Here is a 16,474-nt window from a genome sequence, read left to right on the forward strand (position 1 = left end):
CATGTGTCAGATTCTGACTTATCATGCACAAACGTCATTTTGGGTGGGTTGAGTGGGAAATGCATGTGTCTGATTCTGACGTATGATACACAAACGTCATTTTGGGGCTTGAGTCACAAATGCATGTGTCTGATTGTGACGTATGATGATCAAACGTCACTTTTGGGGCTTGAGTGTGAGATGCATGTGTCAGATTCTGACTTATGATGCACAAACGTCATTTTGGGTGGGTTGAGTGGGAAATGCATGTGTCTGATTGTGACGTATGCTGATCAAACGTCAATTTTGGTGCTTGAGTCAGAAATGCATGTGTCTGATTGTGACATATGATGATCAAATGTCAATTTGGGGCTTGAGTGGGAAATGCATGTGTCTGAATGTGACATATGCTGATCAAACGTCAATTTTGGGGCTTGAGTCAGAAATGCATGTGTCTGAATGTGACGTATGCTGATCTAACGTCAATTTTGGGGCTTGAGTCAGAAATGCATGTGTCTGAATATGACGTATCCTGATCTAACGTCAATTTTGGGACTTGAGTGGGAAATGCATGTGTCTGATTCTGACGTATGATACACAAACGTCATTTTAGGGCTTGAGTCAGAAAAGCATGTGTCTGATTCTGACGTATGCTGATCAAAAGTCACGTTTGGGGCTTGAGTGGAAAATGCATGTGTCAGATTCTGACTTATCATGCACAAACGTCATTTTGGGTGGGTTTAGTGGGAAATGCATGTGTCTGATTCTGACGTATGATACACAAACGTCATTTTGGGGCTTGAGTCACAAATGCATGTGTCTGATTGTGACGTATGATGATCAAACGTCACTTTTGGGGCTTGAGTGTGAGATGCATGTGTCAGATTCTGACTTATGATGCACAAACGTCATTTTGGGTGGGTTGAGTGGGAAATGCATGTGTCCGATTGTGACGTATGCTGATCAAACGTCAATTTTGGTGCTTGAGTCAGAAATGCATGTGTCTGATTGTGACATATGATGATCAAATGTCAATTTTGGGGCTTGAGTGGGAAATGCATGTGTCTGAATGTGACATATGCTGATCAAACGTCAATTTTGGGGCTTGAGTCAGAAATGCATGTGTCTGAATGTGACGTATGCTGATCTAACGTCAATTTTGGTGCTTGAGTCAGAAATGCATGTGTCTGAATATGACGTATCCTGATCTAACGTCAATTTTGGGGCTTGAGTGGGAAATGCATGTGTCAGATTCTGACTTATGATGCACAAATGTCATTTTGGGTGGGTTGAGTGGGAAATGCATGTGTCTGATTCTGACGTATGATACACAAACGTCATTTTAGGGCTTGAGTCAGAAAAGCACGTGTCTGATTCTGACGTATGCTGATCAAAAGTCACTTTTAGGGCTTGAGTCAGAAATGCATGTGTCTGAATGTGACGTATGCTGATCTAACGTCAATTTTGGGGCTTGAGTCTGAAATGCATGTGTCTGAATATGACGTATGCTGATCTAACGTCAATTTTGGGGCTTGAGTCAGAAATGCATGTGTCTGAATGTGACATATGATGATCAAACGTCAATTTTGGGGCTTGAGTGGAAAATGCATGTGTCAGATTCTGACTTATCATGCACAAACGTCATTTTGGGTGGGTTGAGTGGGAAATGCATGTGTCTGATTCTGACGTATGATACACAAACGTCATTTTGGGGCTTGAGTCACAAATGCATGTGTCTGATTGTGACGTATGATGATCAAACGTCACTTTTGGGGCTTGAGTGTGAGATGCATGTGTCAGATTCTGACTTATGATGCACAAACGTCATTTTGGGTGGGTTGAGTGGGAAATGCATGTGTCTGATTGTGACGTATGCTGATCAAACGTCAATTTTGGTGCTTGAGTCAGAAATGCATGTGTCTGATTGTGACATATGATGATCAAATGTCAATTTTGGGGCTTGAGTGGAAAATGCATGTGTCTGAATGTGACATATGCTGATCAAACGTCAATTTTGGGGCTTGAGTCAGAAATGCATGTGTCTGAATGTGACGTATGCTGATCTAATGTCAATTTTGGGGCTTGAGTCAGAAATGCATGTGTCTGAATATGACGTATCCTGATCTAACGTCAATTTTGGGACTTGAGTGGGAAATGCATGTGTCTGATTCTGACGTATGATACACAAACGTTATTTTAGTGCTTGAGTCAGAAAAGCATGTGTCTTATTCTGACGTATGCTGATCAAAAGTCACTTTTGGGGCATGAGTCAGAAATGCATGTGTCTGATTCTGACGTATGCTGATCAAACGTAAATTTTGGGGCTTGAGTCAGAAATGCATGTGTCTAATTCTGACGTATGATACACAAATGCCATTTTAGGGTTTGAGTGGGAAATTCATATGTCTGATTCTGACATATGATGCACAAATGCAATTTGGGGTTTGAGTGGGAAATGCATGTTTCTGATTCGGACATATGATGCACAAACGTCATTTGGGGTTTAAGTGGGAAATGCATATGTCTGATTCTGACATATGATGCATAAACGTCATTTGGGGGTGAGCTATATTTAGGACTATGCAAACTCTGACGAGCACTGACAGCACCTTTTTCACTCCATGACATAATTTTTCAGTCCACCACTGTCCAACTGGATGTTTTCTTTAATGTTTGTCCTATTATACATTTTTGATCCACAAAATTTGACAACATACATAAATATTTATATTGTTTGAACTGTTGTGTGAGATTTCATTATATGGGGTCACCTTCACCCATGTATTTTTTGGAATAGTAAACAACGTTAATTCATGGTAAAATTAGATTAATGACAATTGGGAATGTAGTGTCTATGTAGGCTTATTTCATGTGTTATTGCAGTAATAAACACAATGGAAGTAATCTTTATGGCATATGTACAAGCGTTTATGGCCACAACAATGTCATTTTTCCAAGGCTGTGTTGGCGATAGGGTCTTAGCCTTAGTTACAAGGCAGCGTTAATCCACTTAATGTGGCTTAACGCTGCCTTGTAAATAAGGACCCCTCTCACACTATTGTTAGCGTAAGAGGTGTGGACATTCGGTGTGGCAGTGGGTGTACCACCCCACTTCCCATTGTTTTTGACACTGCCCCCTATGTACAAGAGTGGCATACACAGGAGGCAGCGCCAAAATTAATACCAGGGAAAATCTCTTCTTAAGTTTGCTAAGCAAGGAGAAATGTTTTTTCATCCTTGTTTTTGCATTTTCCATGAGTGCTGCCTTGTGCATCACACATCGAACAAGCAAAATTGACATGGATTGTTACTGTACATGAATGTCCCTCTTCCTGTATATAAACAATCGATTTCCAAATTTATGATGTGTATGTGACTTTAATGTGTGATGCATTAAGCAGCTCACATGAAAGTGGCAAAATTGAATTGTTTATGTGCTTGAAGGGACACCTTCCCACACATACGCAATCCTACCCTGCACACAGACACACTTGCACTATGGTGCAAGGGTACCTGTGTTGGCCATACACTGCTAAGTGTAGGGCCATTGCTGGGGGAAACGCAAGGCAGCACAATATTATTGCAAATGTGGGTTGATGTATATCTGATGCCAGGCATCGGACATGAGAGTCCATTTCTGACATATACTCCAAGTCTAAGTTTGTCCTGCGACTTACAATGTTAATTTGACATGTGATATATATATATACACAGGCAAGTAATAGTTTTATACTGTATTTTTATTTTTGTAAACACAAATCTGGGTGCATAAGGAATATTTGCAGGTTACTATTATGAAAAGAAATTACGGACTATGTTGGCACGTCTGCGTATGCCTGCTGCTGTGTTTGGATTTGCTGGAGCCTTGCCATCCTCCTGGTCATCCTCCGCCATATGCTGATTGATTTCAGGCTCCTCATCCCAGGGGACATTTGTCAGCACACATATGTTGTGCAGTATTGCACATGCCAAAATCATTTTCCATACTGTTTGTGGTGAGTACAACAATCGGCCACCAGACATATCCAAGCATCTGAACCTGGCCTTCAGCAGACCAAAGGTTCTTTCTACAATGTTTCTTGTCCTGCAATGAGCCTGGTTGTAGGCGATTTCCTGCGGCAACTGTGGGTTTCCATAGGGTGTCATGACCCACGGCTGTATACCATATCCCTGGTCAGCTGAAATAAACAATAAAATATACAATCAAATCTTTGACATAGTTAGGGTAAAGTATAGGCCATATGGCGTGTACATTTGTAGAAAGTGCAGTGTCCAGAAGGCATGGATGTTGCAGAGAACACACCCAGCAACACACAGCCAACACATGTTTTGCACATAATTCTACATGGAACTGGACACATATTTGTGAGGGCATGAGGGCATGGATTGCTACCCTACGTGGCTTTACATGACCTTCTATATATATATGCTAGTGACACATTGTTCCATCCAGAACATCATTAATGTGTCATTCAAGTAGCACAATGTTGCCAGTATGGCATTATGAATGGTGCGTTAGGTCATACTGTTTAGCTTACCTACAAGTAGGCCATTGCCATACTGGCCATTCTTGAAGCGGTCATTTATGATGCTGTGCCGGAATATGAAGGCATCATGTACGCTGCCAGGGTATTTGGCCAGCACATTTGTGAAAAGTCCACGGTGATCCACAATGGCCTGTACATTGATGGAGTGAGTATGTTTCCGATTCCTGTACAGATGTGAGGTTGCTGCTGGAAGTACAAATTGCACATGTGGGAAGCCTGCTATTTCATAAAACCCTTGCTTGATCTCCATCTGCTGTCCTGGGGTGTTGGGGAAATGGAGGTAGCGGGGTGTCAGATGGATGATAGCGTCCAGGACAGTGGGGAGGAATGATGAGAAGGATGGCTGGGATATTCCAGCCACTTTGGCAACTGTTGTTTGGAAGGAGCCCGACGCTAGCATATGCAACACAGCCATGAGTTTTGCCTGTGGAGGTATGTTGGTAGGCCTGTTGGTTGTGACCTCCAGCCTTGGAGCAATAAGTTGTAGTAGGTGTTGTATAGTCTGCTTCTTGAGGCGAAGGAGACTGATGACCTCCTCCGCCCTGATTCGTCTCAGAGTGCTCCTTTGGCGAAATATGCGCTCCTTTCTCATGCGTTGCCTTTGGAGGGGTGGGGGAGATTGTGGGGAGGGGGGTTGTGGTGGCGTTGATGTTGCTGCTCGTCTCCGTCTGGCTCCTAGCCGCAGAATTACTACCTCCATGGTGTACTTGTAGATGCAGCACTGTCCACTCCAACTTCTCCTATATATACGTGTTGTTGCGTCATTTCCTACGCGTCTGTTTTGCAGGCGCACCGATTATGACGTAAACGCAAAGCTGCGTCACTTAAGCTACGGATGCGTCATTATTGGGAAAAGTCATAAATATAGATGCGTCACTTTTGCGCATGTATCTCCGAAGGAACGCCCAGCTTGCATAATTAAATCCTTACGTGACGCAGTCCATTATGACGCAGTGTTTTCTTCACGCAGAGGGTTGAAAGTGACGCATCTTCGCAGATGCGTCACTTCATAAATATGGAGTATGACTTGCGCCATCAATGCGTCAAAAATTTTGACGCATCGGCGGCGCAAGCTCTTCATAAATGAGGGCCTCAGTGTCCAGATTGATCTTTAAAAAGTGAATAGGGGGCTGCTGTAGTGGAAGGCATTATGGAGTGCCATGCCAAAATAAAGTCATTGAATTATAGTCATAACTTCAAACAAACACCTTTGCATGACTGCCTGCATGCAAAGTTTCTCAGGTGCACAAAATATCTGTTGGTGTGGGGTAAGTATCTCCACGTGGACAAAGTCTTATATGAGGTGATAATGAAAAGTTGGTCCCCATAACAGAGATCGGCCCCCTTCATGGTGAATGGTAGATCCTAACACAGGAGTCCCAAAGGTACAGGTTATCAGCCCATTTTGTACACAGAACCCTGCGTAAAGAAATGCTGCAATAAGGTTGTTTTGCACCATTTTGCACAGTGTGTATTGCTGTGCAGTCTACGTTTGCATACAATGCCACAAAAATGGTTACCCTCCTACCTGATCCATGATGCATGTGAGCTCATCCAAATGCCCAGATGAAAAGTGGTCTAAAACCTGGGACCTCCCCTTGGGGAAGGATTGTTCCCCGTGTCAAAGTTAGGGAGAGAATGCTAACTCATGCACTACTTTTAAACACAGATGCTTCTATGTGTCGGTGCATACACACAGGGCCGGCTTTAGGGCAGTGCAACTGGTGCGGCTGCACTGGGCGCTGACTTGGAGGGGGCGCTGACCTCAGGTAGGGGGGGGTGCTGTGTTTAGCAATAACTTATGATTGGAGAAATGAGGGGCACTGCATACACATGGAGAATGTGTGAAAGTCTAGTGGAGAGCTTTACAATATACATAAGGGCACACACTTTTGTTCACTGTACGAACACAGAATATAGTTCCAGGTGCAACTGTGCCTTGTACATATAATATAACACTGTCATTGTTCTTAAAATTGGTTCATTATTATAGAGCTAGTCAATAGAGAGGCTTTCTAACTGGTTATACCTAATCCTGCAACTTGGCTCTCTGGTTGAAATTGAGCGTTGAAATATTTGTGTAAGAGCAGTGTGGTTACACTGGTCTTCACATTCCAAAATACCTTATTTGGACCGTGTTTTTTTTGTGATTGAGGAAAGCAACGTTATGGAACAATAGTTTTTGGATGACTTTGCAAATAAGTTATAACCTACACGCATCACAATGATATTCGCTGAGGTGTCAAACAAAAACTGGGGTTTCAACTCGGAGTGATTCTAAGAATTTTTAAGACAACATAACCTTGCCTTTCGCATGCAGTCCATGGGATGCTTAACTGGCCACTGGCCACTTTCTCTTCTGTTGAGCTGGTGTCTTTGCAAATGTACTGCTTCTGGCTCCTATTTGCAAAATATCCTCTTTGAAATGATATAATTAGATAATTAGACAATTTCTTAAAAACGTGTCGCAGAACTTTCAACTCCAAATATTTGTGTAAGTCTCCTTATTATGCCTATCATAGATGAATTTGTCTGCTAACCTCAAGCCTTTCCAAATGTTTTTCGGATTTTGGTTTTAATGACCTTTGCACATTGACAGGGGTTTGAGCAAACATCATTAAAACCTTAAAAAGCCGAAACTGCTGCAACCTCTCAGCACTGTGGAGTAAACATTTACAGAGAGGGTGCCTCGTGTGTTATTAAAAGACTGCCGAAGAGAAATATATTGTTTCAGACAGGGTGGCAGGGACAAGCACTCTAGTTAACAGAAATAACGCAGTGAATCTGTTGAGAATTACATATTTAATATGGATCTATGAAGGGGAAATCTATTTGCCAGAGATGCAGATCACAATTGTTCCATGGAACATAAAGTGACAGAGACATATGAAACGTGAAGGTATACAACTTGAGCATGGGCAACACGTATTTAATTATAAATAAGAGAGTTCCATTTTGCAGAGAGGCTGTTTAGAGATGAGTTAGGGATAACTTTAAGGCGATATTTAAAAGATTCATTTAATTTCATTTTGAAAAAGGACTGCGTTATTTATGAGAAAGCCAGACCGCAGCTGAGTAAAGGAACAAAAGATAAGAGAGATATCTGGAATGCTAATTCAAAGTGATATTTAGAATTAAACATTTGCAAACGTTTGCCAGACCCATAGAGCATGTTTGCCCGTGAGTACGTGAATAGAACAGGACATTTGGACTACCTTTTTAATTTCGTTTGTTAAAAACAAACCCGTTTCTTAGAGAGGCGCATGTAACTGTGTAAGGGTATTTATGAACCATAAACCGAGCTGGGATGTAAACGAGAGCTATAAAATGGCCAAGAGCCCAGGGAACAATTCTGGCTCATTGAGCGAGAAGCAGGTAGCAGGTGAGCCCCTAATGTGTAGGGCGTGAAGTGTTCCTCAAAGAGAGTCTTCAGCCTATTTCTGAATTGCAGCAGAGTTGGAGAAGTCCTGATATCGGAGGGCCTGCCTTTTGTGTTTTTCTTTCTTGCACATTTTCTTCGCCTGCATGGATCCTATCCACCTGACTTTGTTCAATTCCTGCCCATGTATGAGTTATTTCAGATAGACTTGGAGTTATAGCAGCTAGTCTTGAAGATGGTGTGAACCTGGAGGAGTTCCGTCAGTGTTGGGTGATGTGGTGGCATTTCTTTATGTCCTTGATTGATGAGGAGGAGATGCGGCCTAACACATAGAGCTGATGAGTTGAAACCTACGGACCCAGGTTCAAAGCCTGGCCACAGAGCTTGATTCAATATTTTGTGATTCTGGCAAATTACTTAACCTTTCTGATATAGTAGATTGTCTGCTATTCTCCCATGTAATGTACAGTGCTTAATTGCTTCTCATCTAGATTTGCACTATATAAATATTATTAAATACATACATATATGTGCACAATATAAATATTAATAAATATTTATATAGATAGATGCATAGGCCAAGTGGTGTCTGCTGTAACAGCTGGTAATTCGAGGGGGTGGGTGGGCCACACATACACTAACTCATCTACATGCACACTCACTCATCCCCCGTGCATTTAAAAGCACACATACATAAACCCATCATTCATAAGCACACACACACACACCAATTTGCAGCTTGTACTCACAAATGTACATAATTCATACTTACAAACACACACGCACACACCAAACATTAGCGAGTAGTCATCTCGGCCTCTGGGGGTTTTGGACGATTGGGACTTCCACCTCTTCTCAGTGGCTGGCCTTGTGCCAGCCAATGACAGGAGGAGGTAGTCCCTTACTCGTCATAGAGTGGGATAGGGTCAGTGAGAGTTGCTGATGCCACTCTGAGACGAGATGTAATTTGTTGACACTCTGCCCGGGACACTTCAGGGCTTAAAACTAAAGTGCCCAGGTCTGAGGCTCTCAGTGACACAACCCCATGTCAAGAGGAGTAGACCCTTCAAGCTCTTTGCGGGCTGGGAAGGCCATACCCACAGGGCAGTGACATCTTCAGACCGGCAAAATTTAACTGAGGCATTTAGCACATGTATAGAGCCTGCCAGCCTGACCTGAACATATAGAGTGTGTGTTAGGCTGACCTTTGCACAGCCTGAAAGGCAATCTTTGTTAGAAACTGGGTTACTGCTTGACTGGGGTATGAACCCTGGTCAAGCAGCAACCATAATCCTAGTCAGGGCAAGGCACAAGCAAACCCTAAATAAACCTGTGCTTAACCCCCTGGTAGCTTGGCACAGAGCAGTCAGGCTTAACTTAGAGGCAATGTTTAAAGTATTTGTGAAACACTTCAAACAATAAAACTGTGAAAACATCAAACAAAAAGAGCCCTCACCAGGTTAGAAGAAAATTGTAAAATGTAATAAATAAAATAAGACCAAAATGACAAAAATCCAATCAGTAGAAACGGAGTTATGAAATTCTAAAGAATAAACTGTAAAATAGTGCCTAAAAGCTTAAATTGCCAACTGGGGACATCTGGTCGCGTTTGACTGGTCAAATGTTCAGGCCGACCACGATGGAGTGCGGGTCGGATGCAGTCCCAGATTAATCCAGCTGAACTTTTACCTTCTCAAGTTTTGTGTCAAGAGACCCGTTTGCGTTGAAGAAAGTCACCGGGAGCAAGGAGAGTGTTGCATGAAGTGGTTAGATTGGCACTAGGAGCAAGCGGGCATTGCGGACAGGTGGACTGGCATTTTGCGTTGGTGGTCGTCCACAGCGATCGATGCTTGCTGGGCGAAGATATGGGCTTCCGGTAGCACGCGCTGATTTCCTGTGCATGCAGCATGCTTCCGGTGCGGACAGGTACGTTGGAGGTTGCGAAGAGCCCAAAAACTTGAATTTAAGAGCTCAGGAGCAACACCACTACATGTGTATTTGTAACATAACATGTGTATTTGGAAAGAGCACGTTCACCCAAGGGTATCTTGGTGCTGAATAACAGATGTTAGAAGGTTGGAAGGCTGAGTGTACCAGCCAGGATTTGAAGATCTTTGCTTGAAGTGTAACTTGCATTGAAGGAGTTGGAAAGAACTGTCACGTAGAGAATAATGAAGAGCAGAGACCGAGAAAAAGTGAGGGAGATGGAAACAACTGTTTCTGAACATATACCAAACCATATATAGGTACAATTCTGAAACATATATAATTGAATTTGTATAATCAAAACCTAATTGGTTAGCAATGGTGACCTGTACAATCATGAGGGGTGGTGGAAGATGACACAAAAGCATGTAAATCAGTACATTTGCATGGTGAGCCCAACATGAAAAGTGTGGTGTGAGAAAACTAAGGGGGGCCTACGTGGCCCCCTGTTGCATCTACACCAAAAGGATGCATGCAGGGGGGCACATAGTGTGCCCCACTGTATGCATGCACCACCAGTTCCTGCAGGGCATGGACTTCATAGTCCATGCCCTGCAGGAACGTGCAATGGCGTTCCCTTTGCGGTGCCATGCTAAGGCTCACATATTAACCTTAGCACGGCACTGCCATGGGCCAGCTGCTAAAGGACCATCCAACATGGATTCCTGTCAGAATCCGGAAGGTGGTCTCACTATGGGTTTGGGAGTGTGGCAGCGGGGCACTGCCATGATGGCCTGCAGCCACACCACCAAACTCATAATAAGGCCCTTAGTTTCAAAGGTAAAAATGTTCACTCAGTTTGAGGAATCTAGGCATTGATGTATCCTCAGATATCCTCCATCTCACATCCACAAACTAGAAGGAGTTGGATTAATCCCTGTGAACGCGCTACACGGGCATGAAAGACATATCTTCCTGAGCCTCATGTTGCTCTCATGGTCAGCCACAGACGTGCAGGTAAGAGCGTTGGGGCAGTGGGCCGGGTGAGGGGGCATTTTGACAGATGATGACAAGGAAAGACATTTTTTATTAATTTTCCCTTGTCATCGTCTGTCAAAATTCCCCCCCACCTGGCCCCATGGCCCCACCGCTCCGCCGCTCTTACCTGCACAGGCCGCGGCTGCTCATGGTGTTAGTAAAGGTTCACTAGGCATGCATTTGGTAATGCTCAGAATGTCGACAGAGGCAAATACTTGATGGGCAGTTAAAAGTAGTCAAACCTTTTTTCATTTGGGAAGGTTGTTGAGGCACCAACCATCACCATGCCTCAAAATATGTGTGTATAGAGGTTTGCTTGTGGTACTTTTGTATGCAAGTTGGTTGAGGAGTAGGTGAGAGGTGGTTTTATTGGGGATTCTGTCCTGTGATTGAATGTGATGGGCTGTTGAATTGTGGTGTTACGCTGATATGAGTGCACTGATGTGTTGGATTGGTTATGATGGTGGCTTTGCCCCCACATCACAGCTATGCCTCATTGGATCTCCTGTTTTCATGGGAGACCCCTGTCTCTCCTGCTGCCCTGGAACCCCTGTTTGTGCCTCGTGTAGTCACTATGTATGTCTCCTCCTCCTCCAAGTCTGTGCACCTCAACTGCTCTGCAGACTCTGTGTGCCCATATGATCTCTGCTGTTCCTTTATGTGATTCCCAACGCCCTCTACATACCGTGGCCGCTGACACCCCTCTAAGTGCCCCCACCTGTAGTCTCTTTGTGCCACCAATGTGTCACCTCAGAAGCAGCTCTGTGTGGTTCTCCATCCCCTGCGTCATGTGTATGTGTCTTTCACCTCTCCTACATCTACACTTGGTGTCCCTCGCCCACCGTAGCTCCTGTGTTCCCTCGTACTTCCTGAAGCCCATGTGCCATACTATCATTTCCATCCAGCTTCTGTTTTTCCACTACTGTCCCCCTGCAGCCACTCTGCATGTCCCCTGCACACCCTGCATCCACTTCTTATGTTACACACACCTTTGCAGACCCTATTGGTGCCTCTGTACTTCTACAACATCTGTTTGCCATCCTGCCCCAGTGTGCTAACCCTCTGTATTCCCCTCACTGAAGGGTCTGTGATTAGTCCCCTGGTTTTAGTCAGGACAGGCCACAAGGGGAAACATGCATTTGCAATGCAATAGATCTTGCATTTGCGAGAGTTTGAGCTATTGGCATTGTAAATGACAATGCCTTTTATTTCTGTGATTTGAAAACCTGCAAGCGGTGTGCAAACAAGCACTTTGTACTTATAATCATTGCTTACAAGAAGCAAGGCTGGCAGTAAAAGAGGTGCAGCTACTGCCAGCATTGCTTCTAATAAGCAAGGACCATAAGTAAACCTGCGTGTTTATGCACCGCTTGCAGGTTTTCAAAACACATAAAAGGCAGTGTTATTTACAATGCCAATAGCTCAAACTCACACAAATGCGAGACCTATTGCATTGCTAATGGTTGTTTGATTAAATCCCCACACTAAGAAAGGCCATACAAGAGCTTCGCTCCTTGTACTCTACGTGATCTGCTCCTATGCACTGTCTTCTGAACAATGGTTTGTAGATGGTTTGCACATTTGTTGACCAGAGATCTATGAATCGATGGAACATATGAAGAGGCCAGCATTTCCATGTACCATATGGTAGAGTGCTGGAATGCTGTGTGTTCATAAAGGAATTTTAAAGCATTATTTCCAGTTCATAAACACACTTGCTGACTAATTGTGTGTATGTTGCAAAGTGACAATGAGTTTTCTCATGTGTGGCCCATATTGCAATGATAAAGAGACATCTGGAATTAATTTCCTAGTTAGGTAGTAGTGTTCCCCAAGATGGGAAAAAAAACGCACATCAATTAAGCAAGATTATCATAAGCAGTAAAACAGTATATATGATGGCGTCAACAATATAGTACAGTGAATCGGGGTGCTAGTAAGACTGTAAGCACTCACTACCTGAAAGTGCAGTTGGTTAGTTGACAAACGACCAGCCAGTACATATATTAGGAAAAGACCAGCTATCAAGCACACCCTTATTCCGAAATGTATATAACAGTCCATCTGAATGTGCACATCATATGGAAGAGTGTCTCTGGGAAGTTCATAATATCCAATCGAATTCACTGGACAGGATACAGTAATCCTCTGTTATATTTAAATTATTCCTTTTTATTCATTGAAGATAATATCCAAGAGATGTGATACAGTCGTCCAGTAATGAATACAGCTCCAGAAATTGTGGTACAAGCGTCCAATATCAGATGCAGCCAACACGTGTTTCGTCTGTACTTAATTGGTACAATGACTTTTTCAAGGCTCAGAATCCGTTCATTGGGTCCACCATTCCAATACATCAATATAGGTGGGATGTCTAATCACATATGTGTCTCCGTGATAATCGCACAGAAACAATAAGCAAGAACTCAAACTAATTATTGAGGCGATATAGAAGTATACAGTGTCCAATCCAAACTGACGAGCACACCAAAATATATAGTGTGAAGCGTGAAAAGACCGGATAAGGTAGTCCGACAACAAGAACCCAGCGTCTGGTAACGCGAAGACAGAGTCACACGCACAGTGTATATTTTGGTGTGCTCGTCAGTTTGGATTGGACACTGTATACTTCTATATCGCCTCAATAATTAGTTTGAGTTCTTGCTTATTGTTTCTGTGCGATTATCACGGAGACACGTATGTGATTAGACATCCCACCTATATTGAATGGTGGACCCAATGAACGGATTCTGAGCCTTGAAAAAGTAATTGTACCAATTAAGTACAGACGAAACACGTGTTGGCTGCATCTGATATTGGACGCTTGTACCACAATTTCTGGAGCTGTATTCATTACTGGACGACTGTATCACATCTCTTGGATATTATCTTCAATGAATAAAAAGGAATAATTTAAATATAACAGAGGATTACTGTATCCTGTCCAGTGAATTCGATTGGATATTATGAACTTCCCAGAGACACTCTTCCATATGATGTGCACATTCAGATGGACTGTTATATACATTTCGGAATAAGGGTGTGCTTGATAGCTGGTCTTTTCCTAATATATGGAATTAATTTCCTGCTTGGATATGTTTTAGGACTTTGAGTATTATTGACAGTTGGAAATCGGTTCATTTTACCATTGCATGTGTCGGGGGTGAGGTAGAAGGGAAGACATTTTCCATGTTGCTCAGATTGCTTGCTGGATGTGAGGCTGTCCATAAGGCTGGAGGCTGTGAAATTGGAATATCTGTGTCATAGCAGAAATTATTTTTTGGTGTCATTGAGATATAGAAAGCTCCCTCTAACCTTTGAATTACGTAACAGACTATATGAGGTAATGTCCTATCTATATTCTGTTACTGGTTATAGAATTGCTTTCCAAGCAGATTCACATGTTTTGACAGACCTCCCGATCTTCCCACGCTGCCCTGTAGCCGTACAGCCACTTGATGATGTGCGTGGTCCGCTCAATGACCGTGGGCCTGCTGAGAGGCTGCCCATGAAACTCATCCTCTTGTAGCCCCTGCTCGCCACTGTGCCTGCTGAAGCTGCTTTCTGATGTAGCCATGCTGATGCTGTGCATCCTGGCGGCGGGCAACTCTGATGAGAAGCGCTCCCGGCGTAGAGCCTCGATGACCTCTGGCTCTAGGCTGCATTCGCAGAAGAAGGTGTCGAACTCTGAGAAGGACTTGGATTAGTCCTTCAGTGAAACTGAATGCACACAAGGCACGCTGAAAATTAAAATAACACAAGTAATGGTCAAGGCAGGAAGCATCAATTAAAATAAAAGAGTTCTCCCCCACAACGTATGAAGAGGGACATTGTAAGGAAACTGTAATTGGCTGGTGCGCCTAAGCCTCGCAGGGAAGTGATGTACCGGCAGCTGCAACGAGTTAGGCGGCAACAAGGAAAAGCAATCGGTGAGTGAGCCAATTATAAGTAGTAGGCGGGACAAAAGCGGCAGTATTGATTACAACCGGTCTTGCAGATAGCGCATGCACGATGATGCTTGACCTAAAAATGGCTTTTCCGCGTTTATCTCTCTGCAGATCAACAAACAGGGCTCAAGAGAACCCCACAGAGAGGCGGAGGAGGGGCAGGTGTAGTTTAAATGACTCTATTTTGCCCATAGACTTTCTGTAGTTGCAAAAAGTCAGAGAAAGCCAATCGTCTGCAAGTCTGTGCATCTACCTCATCGCTGTGCTCAGAATCTCTGCATTATTTTTGTGTCGCGTGTATCACGAGAGAACGCATTAGAGTAAAACTACACCTGAAGCCTGGTTACTAAGCGCTTGAAAAATCTGTCTCTGAAAATGAGACAAACTGAGTCTATCCATCCTTTCATCGTACCTTGAAGCTATTTCTCATCCTCTGTTGAAATACTTTATTCTTCTAGCCTCCGGAATGCACTGCCTTTCAAGAGGAGACTGCTGAAAATGTGTCTGGCCTTGTCGCGTTTGAACTTCATTCGTTTTTTTTTTAACTTAGTAGTTTTCTAAGTGTTTTTGGGAACAGGTGCTTCAGTATCAAGAAGTGTTTGAGTGCTTTACACATAAATAAAGAAATTCATAGATAACATTAACAGTAATAATAATAAGAATAATAATAATGACAAAAATAACAATATTGATAACCGTAATAACAATTATATTTATTATTATTACTATTACTGGAATAATAATAATAATTGCTTATATTGCAATACGACTATTATTATTATCATTTTTATTATTATTATTATCAATGTTATTATTGTGATGATTACTAATATTATTATTAGATTCCCCTTAGGGCCATCGATCAGTTCCCTACTCTTATATTAAAGTAGAAGTTGATTTCAAGTCAAGCTCAGTAACATCGCAGAGTATTTACAAACAGCCCATAGTGATCCTCCAGCCTTAAATTCTTCCCACAAATAATAGCTTATTGGATTTTCCAACAAAATATTCTCAGGTATAAAAGACTTACACACCCCTACATGCACGCACACACAGATGCATGTATAAATGCATGCATGCACACACAGACACACAGGCCGGCACACACCCCCACACACACACATTTAGTCAATGGTCCCCACAAACCCATCTAAGCACCTTCTGATATCCTTAAGTGCATATATTTATTAACAGTTTTTGGAAAGCACATGATTACCAGTTACGATGTCCTGATACGGATGCAAAGAGTGAATAAAGACTTCACAAATATAAAGGGTTATCAGTAAGAGGTAAGTGGGAAGAGTAAACGATCTGCCACCATATTGGGACTTGCAGGCAGCAGGTTTCTTTACAGATGTGGAAGATCAAAGTGACCGAGAAGGTTGGTATCTTGTAAAAAGCCTCTTGATAAAGGTAGGGTTCTGGCCATGTAAGCCTTAAGATAGATTCAGAGACCATTAGATATGGACCTTGGATAATGGTAGTCAAAGAGTTGGATATGTTGGTTGTGCCAGATGTAGGCTTTGGACTTTCAGGCAAAAGATAGGCCAATACATTCCGAATCAGCCATAACCGCTGAAACTGGCACTTGGGTAGACAAAGAGACAGAGCATTGCCATAGTCGTGGTTGTGCTCTCAATTTGGCTAGGGGTCACCGG

Source organism: Triturus cristatus, chromosome 8 (genome assembly GCF_964204655.1).
Source record: "Triturus cristatus chromosome 8, aTriCri1.1, whole genome shotgun sequence".
Taxonomy (NCBI): Eukaryota; Metazoa; Chordata; class Amphibia; order Caudata; family Salamandridae; genus Triturus; species Triturus cristatus.